Consider the following 8,111-nt stretch of genomic DNA (forward strand, 5'->3'; position numbering starts at 1 on the left):
CACCTCTTCTTTCAATGCAAGTTTACGCGTTCTACATGGTTAGTCATCCAAACAGTGTCAAATTTATATTCACCAACAAGTGCTGCCAATATATATGCCACTGACTTGATGGAATACCAAATACGTTTAGCACGCTAATACATCCCATGCTGCACTCTACCTTGTCGGCGACCGGACCAACACTCTGGGGAGCGCGGTCGGCCACCGGACATGGCCACGACAGAATCGGGCGAGCTCCGGTTAGATTATTCCCATTGCAGCTGTAGATGCTCTTAGCATTGCTGATTATTTCTGACCCACCACAGACTTGGCTAATCTTCCTACCCCATCCTACCCTCCGGCCATGAGAATCATTGATCGCTTACTCCTGCTAGATATCTAGCAAGATGTGTTCAAATTTTGGGGCAAAAACTACAATATTTTGCAGTGCCGTTTTGTTTGTCATACTACCGTTTTATTTATATATACACGAGCGTACTGCTTTTGCACAACACAAAGTTGCCGAATATTATATTTTTAAGCAACAAGTTAATCTCATACTGCATCCATGCCATAATGTAGTGCGCTCGTGTTTCAGTGGTATAATTTCTGCTGCCGCTGTAATCTGTCTCGTTAGTTAAATTTATAGTTAAATTTAGATCTTGGAAAGCCGGGACGCAGTACATTGTACTAGAATGGAGGGAGTAGTATACGTTTCTTTGCAAGCAGAACCCACTAGGTCTTCATCGCGTGTTAACTAATTTATCAATCAAACGTGGTTTATCAGTCCATTTCTCCTATTTATAAGAGAAGACGTGATCACATGGTCCTGTGAAGTAGGAGTAATATGAAGAAGATAATGGAAATTTTTGGCGTGCCACACAGTAGAATTCAATCAAGTGAGTACATTGGCGTTGCACGCGCCTTTTCGATCGGCCAGGGTGTGTCATCCATTGTGTCTAGGGACCTCTTCGAGTGGCTCTTGCTCAACCGCAACATTGCCAAGAGGCCTGCGGCGGGTACACATATGACCTCATACCCCTCCTTCCGAACCACTGGGAGCACGGTGGTGGGAGGTAGCAGGATTCCTTGGGATGACCTCCAACGTGACCACCGGAGGGTGGCTCACGTTCCCTGATGGCCCGTACTCCTGGGGCTACTGCTTCAAGCAGGAGCAGCGCTCGCCGGGAAGCTACTACGAGTCATCGTCAGAGTGACCATGTGCGTCAGGCGAAAAATACTACGGTCACGGCCCCATCCAGCTCTCATGGAACTACAACTATGACCCCACGGAGCGTGCCATTAGGGTGGACCTGCTCAACAACAAGGACCTGGTGACCACGGACCCATAAAAAAGAGACAGCAAAGTCATAAAACCCAAAGTCATATAAAAGCAATGCTATGTGTAGGCGAGTAAAAGAAAAACCCAAAGTGATTAGATCCACGATCGGCAAACTACAAAAGAGACCATATTCGCACCAACCATCTCATGACACCAGACAGACCACAAGGTTCTTCAATAGCAATGCTTCCAAGAAGGGAGCGACACTCAAGTGTTGCCGTCACCAGATCCAACCACCAAGGCCCAAATCTAGGTTTTCACCCGGAAAAAATAATCGAAGCATATCCGAGTAATGCCTTCAACAAGGTAATGAGTGGGCCGAGCCTGTTAACTGCTCATTTTTATTGCTTGGATGCATCACCAGAGCTAAATCTTGCTTATTGCCAAACCAATGGTAGGGTCACCTACAGAGCTGGAAGTTGTGGGACAACCCATTTAGCTCATTTGTGTGAACCTTCTATGCCACTTTGCATGGTTTGAGCAAGGTTTTGTGTCGGGCTTTTTTCTGTGCAGTATCTTAGCCGGTTTTCTGTGTTTTCTTTTTTCTTTTATTTTCTTTGTTCTTCTTTTGGTTTTATTTTCTTGGTTTCTTTCCTTTTCCTTCTCTTGTTTTCTTGTCGTATATCATAGCTAACATTTGTGTTGCTTGATGGGTAACTCTAGGCTAAGTGGGTATACACTTTGCTAAAGTGGATTGGCATTTACTACAACACAGGTTATTCCTAGCACTTACAAGCGAGTTGTGTTGCTTGACCACTGTGGTAAAGGAATGCGTAGAGGATCAAATAACTACGTTTATCTATCAAGGAAAGTGGTTTCAGTGGAACCACAAGGGACACTGAGAGTGGCCATAGAATCCTATGGCAAGTCTGCTCGCTGTATTGCTCGAAAAGGTCACATCAGCTTTCCTGTTGAACACCACCAAACAAGAACGCGTTTTTGTTCAGCTGGGGACGCCACAGTGGAGGTTGTCATAGCTTCGTCCTTTCTTGTTAGTGAAAAGGTGTACGCTTCGCTCTGTTGATTACCCAGCCATATATAGTAAGAAGGATATATATGTAAGATGTGAAACTAACTTTTGTGTAACATCATCAGGTCTAGTCTAGCTTATCTTAGTCATATAACTAGCTATCGTACTAACAAGAACTTGTATGTTGTGACTCGTTGTGGTTTGTTAAATTTTGAGTTGGATTGTAACTCTATCTTTTGATCTGATTGTTCTACTTCCTTTTGACTATTATTTAAGTTGTTATATATGTCGTGTCTTCATGACAGGGATCCCTGCTGCGTTTCGGTGGCGGGCCGGAGCCGGAGCCACCAGGATAGGATAGGCCATTCGCAGGCCTTAGCATTTCCTTCCTCAACCCAATGTATATGAGGAAGGTGAGGGGGGACATCCACTCGAGCAACAGGAGCGTCGTGCCTCCGTGAAGAATCTGTAGCTTGGGTTGCACGACGAGATGACGTGACCGCCGGCTGAATCTCATGCTTGCTGATGCGGAAGGAGACCACTCGTAGGATCGGCCGGCGAACGAAGGGCCGTCAGACCACCACCGGTGATGGACGTGGCGAATGGCTGATACGAGTGAGAGAGATTAGATTTCTGGAGGAGGGAGGGAGGAAGGTTGGATGCGCAGCAGAGAAGAGGAGATGGAGATTAGGTTACGGGTGGGTGTTTATATAGTACCGTGGAGGTGGAGGTGGAGGTGGGGCATTAATCACCGTGGGGCCCCGCGGGTTAGCGTGTCACAATCTTAGATTCGATCCACCTTCCCTCTCGCACGCGAAAAAAGCATGAATGCGTGCAATTATCGACGACGAAAGTGACGCGCCATGCATGCATTCAAGTAATCGATTACCGAGGAGACGCGCCAAATAGTACTACTTCTGTGCCAGCCTCCCCGTGATGCAACCTCCCCCAGCAGCGCAGCGCAACGTGATGGATGGATGGATTGATTGAGAAACAATAATTACTACTACTCCATAAATACTACTCCTCTCCCCAAACTTGTAGCAGCGGCAGCAAGTTTGGTCGTTTCTCCTTCCTTTTTCATTTTCATTCATTTCATGCAAAGAAAAGGAAAGAAAATAATAAAAATAAAAAGCCTGCCTAAACACAGTTTGTTTACTGCTAAACTTGTACTACTATGTAATATATGTGCAAAGGAACGTCCATTGACACATACATCGCCTCCTTGTCATAGTTTTCGCCACTCAACCAATTTTGCACAATTTCTATGTGTGGGCACACAGAAAAATAGTGGACATATAAAGTTACTACTCCCTCAAGGAATGGATGTATTTAGATGTATTTTAGTTCTAGATACGTCCATTTGTATCCATTTCTACGATAAGTATTTTCGGACGAAGGGAATAAATTGATACAATTCTGCCCCGAGCTAGCTAAATTGAATCAAAATACATGGTCAAAACAACAAGCGGAGAGGAGGCAACGGAGATCAATAGACTCTTCATCACCAACAAAGCCACCAATTCAGATCAACAACAACAACATAAGTCTTCTTCTTCTTCTTCTTCTTCTTCTTCTCTACCTTGAACCTTCAACTCAGACTCTCTTTCCCTGTTGCCCCTGCCTGATACACACACAGCAGCAACAAACCACTCATCAGGCTCACTTCAGTTTCATCAATTACTAGTGTTTGGGATGCAATGCACAGATATAAATCAATGTTGCAAGCCAATGTGCGCCATCGTCCATGTATGCATAAAAAAATTACGCTTGTTTTAGGGAACTACAGACCTACTACATCTCACACTAAAACGACTCCATCGCAGCAGGCAAAATGAATGCAAATATAGCAGGGGCAATGTGCAGCAGCCAAACAACAGGTAGCATAATCACGTGTTAAAAAAAACCTCCATCCCATCCCAACATGGAAAATACATTGGCCTGTGGGGAGGTGAAACTACTGGGTATATATATATATATATATATATATATATATATATATATATATATATATAGACACACACACACAAATACGTGTCATGTCCGCTGAATTCGTTAAGTTGACAAGTTCTCCTTCATGGTCATCCTACTTGGGTGCCAACCAAAAAAAAAACAGGATTCACATTCTAACCTATACTTGGGTCACCATCAACTACTGACAGCTGTTACTGTGCTCCTTGAGCTCAAACCCTTTCCAATCAAAAAACCATATACAGCTCTGTCTACCTGGTCTGGGCTGGGCAGTACATGCAAGCTTTTAACCAAACAAGACCAGAGGAAAACAATCAAACATCATCATCAGCCAATGCCCTTGCATCATGTTGCCTGGTATCAAGTCAAAGCAATTCACTTGTCCTCAGTAACTGGCTGACGGCAACGTTTCATTGAGTTACTTACTACAATCTGGTCAGAGTTTGTCATAAATCAAAACATTATTCATGTTGTAATTTTCAGAAAGCCAAAGGAGACCATGGGAATCTGACCAGTACAGTGTCTTGGTCTGATGTATTCCAGTGAACATACCTTACCCATGATGATGGGCTGTCGGCTCAGTCCAACTCATTCAAAGTATCGGATCATGTGTACCTGAACCAGAATACCAACATTTCAGTTAAGAGATGCACCTGTGACAAACTAGCATTTGATGCTCAGACAACATGATGAGGTGTTGCAGCAACAGATAGAAATGGTTTACTGAAGTTCAAAAGACGACCAGGTCAAATATCATGAATTTTCAATGAGTTGAACACTGTTAGCACCATACACATAGTACTTGGCAAGTAAACTAGCCATTCTGTCAACATAAAGGCAGTAAATATTCGAAATAGTGATTTGTGTATTAATCAAAGACTTGTTCCGCTAGTGGTACTTGCAACAGAAAGTCCAGTTTCTACCAATGAAGCAAAAGAACAAGAGAAACTAAATTTTATTGTCAAGTAAGAATTATCCCATGTAGCAATTAGTAGTATGTTGATCAGGCACTACTGGTTATCCCTTCAAGATTTTGGATGCATCACATCAATATTTTTAATGTTATCATGTTACAGTTGATAAGGTCAGATTCAAAGAAACTGTATCAAACCAAGCAAACCCAGAAACACTCAGCTATTTTAATATGCACAAATCTATTAGTATAGAAATTTCTTTCCTGACAAATACATATCAGAAAGGTATAAGCTATGAAAAAGGAATATGAAGTCATGAAGTGTGTTTAAATGTCTCACCAAACCAATTGCAGATCAAGATGTCCAAGATAATACTATCCCACCAGCACTCATTAAAGTTTGGCAACATATGTCACATGGTAAGCTGCAAAAAAAGATAATAAGCACACTTCATTGTCAAAGATGGCAATAAGGAGACAAAAAACATAACTTCTTCCAAACAAGATGACCAGATCTAACCTCCATTAGCTCGAAGCCAATCGACAAGACCCAAAGGAGAGGTTGATTCCTTATCATTACATCCTTGCCCCACCAAGACATGGGCGACCACAAATTCTTCAAACAATATCTCCTATATTGATCACGGAAGCCGTCAAATTTGCTGGAATAAATGACAGCAATAATACAAACTAGGCCATCTTCATGAAATGGGAAGGTTCACATGGAAATCATACATAAATATTTATGAGCTTGTTTTTAGGGTTTTCTGGAACATACAGACGGCAATCCATAGGATCTCCCCAATCTTTTCTGCCAAAAAGGCGACGGCTGAAAGCATTTTTTCCCAGCCGTGATGAACATGACAGCAAAAAGGAAAATTCAGGTTGCCTCAGCCATACTACTAGTACATAATACCTCTTGATAGATGTCTCGCTGCTGTAAGAGGCAGCGCCCTTTGGATCTAGAGCCCAGCTGAAACGGGAAAATAGATTGAATCTTAGGTCAGAAGGTGAGCTGGAAAGAAGAAAATAAACACATTCCCGCAAAATCTGGGGCCACCTGCTCTGGTCCTCATGCATTGGTACTGATTTATCCATGCTATTCAACTTTTGCTCTTACCGGCTCCTATAACATTGTAGTCTATACAAGGATGGCGTAATAACCATACTACTAGCCATTTTACTCTTACACGAGGCATTGGCAAAACCCAGAGAAGTAAATGAAAGCCTCAACCGCCGGCTGAATGCTTAATAGAACAATTTTCCTAGAGTGCAACTAGCATGGCTCATAGGAAAAACATTAATCGTCAGCCCCTGTTGACAATCACCACTGTCCAACTCATCGCGGTAAAATAAGGTAAATTCTAAATCTAAATTTAGATATTGACCATTTGAACTATTGGGTAACAATGGAAAGCCATACAGGGGTGGACTAAAACCGCCACTCTCTTGTCGTTTTCTACACGTGGCATCAGGCAACCCAGACACATAAATAAAAACCTGATCTGGAGGCTGAACACTTAATTAATAGAACATTTGCCTACAGTCCAACTAGCATGGCTCATAGAAAAAATTAAGCATAAAATTAGCTGTGTTGCGCGTGACATGGCCAACCCATACAAATAAATGAAAACCTCAACAGCAGGCTTAACACAGTGCAAGTAGCATGGCTCATAAACATTAATCGTCAGCACCCTGTTGACAATGAACTATTTACGAAACAATGGAAAGCCATACAGGGGTGAACTAAAACCGCCACTCACACGTGGCATCGGCCAGCGCAGACAAATAAGTGAAAACCTGAACAGGAGGCTGAATGCTTAATTAATAGAACATTTTCCTACAATCCAACTAGCCGTGTTCCAAGTGGCATCAACCAACCAAGACAAAAAAATGAAAACCTCAACTGCAGGCTGAGCACCTAATTAATAGAACATTTTCTTATGGTGCAAGTATGGCCCATAGAAAAAACGAATTGACAGCTCCCAACAACAATCACCACTCTTTAGCACATCAGTCATTATTGCATTGCAAGATAGATAACGTAAATACTAAACCCTAAATCAAGATATTGGAGTACTTGGTAATAATGGAAAGCCATACAATGTAGGTTCTATGTCAACCCGGTGGCACGTGCGGTGGCAATCGACTCACGCAAGCAACCCTTATAATGAAATAATAAATATGTAAAGGCGGTAACAAGTGCGAGGCGAAAGGTTATACATCCTTATCCCCCTATTTCCCTCATCCTTGCAAGCGGCTCAATCGAGATCATCATATGAGCGACCGCTTGCATTCCCATCATTTTTGTAGTCGCCATAGCCAGCAGTGTCCTGGTCGCTGCTCTCCGCCTGCTGAGCTCCAAAAGCGGCCCTGAGAAGCCACGGCAACGAGATCCTGAACCTCCTCAACATGACCCTAGGCAAAGGGCTGCCATCCGGGGACGCAGGTGCCGCTACCGCAGCGGCAGCTGCCTGGCGCTGGTGGTCATAGATGGCGGCAGACAAGGCAGGAGCTGTGGAGGTCAAGCCATGGCAGGATGCAGTCCTTGTGGAAGACGTGCTGGGCGCCCCCATCGACGGCGACATTAGGGAGTGCGGCAACCGCAGCCTTGGCGGTGGGCAGGGTGCCATAGCGGCTAGGGTCGTTCTCAGCGAGCTGCTGGATGAGCTGCTTGAGGCCGGATCCCATGAAGTAGTCGACGAGGCTGACCCCGCCGGCGCCGGGGGCGGGTGAGGAGACGAATCCACCGGGGAAGGAGGAGCCCTCGAGGACAATCTGGATTGTGGTGCCGCCGGAGAGGAGGCCTCCAAGGTGGACGTCGAACTGGTTGCTGGGGTTGGAGGAGGCGGTGGCGGCGGGGGTCGCGGAGGGGGAGGGCGGGCCGAGGAACCACCGCGAGGTCACTGGGGTTGTGGAGGTCGAGGAGGCTGGAG

At 44.4% G+C, this 8,111-nt stretch overlaps 1 pseudogene; it reads right to left on the minus strand.

The window, feature by feature from the left end:
- Positions 1–7,436: 7,436 nt before the first annotated feature.
- LOC119358492 overlaps positions 7,437–8,111 on the minus strand; it is a 1,355-nt pseudogene continuing 680 nt past the window's right edge.

Source organism: Triticum dicoccoides, chromosome 2A (assembly GCF_002162155.2).
Source record: "Triticum dicoccoides isolate Atlit2015 ecotype Zavitan chromosome 2A, WEW_v2.0, whole genome shotgun sequence".
Classification (NCBI taxonomy): domain Eukaryota; kingdom Viridiplantae; phylum Streptophyta; class Magnoliopsida; order Poales; family Poaceae; genus Triticum; species Triticum dicoccoides.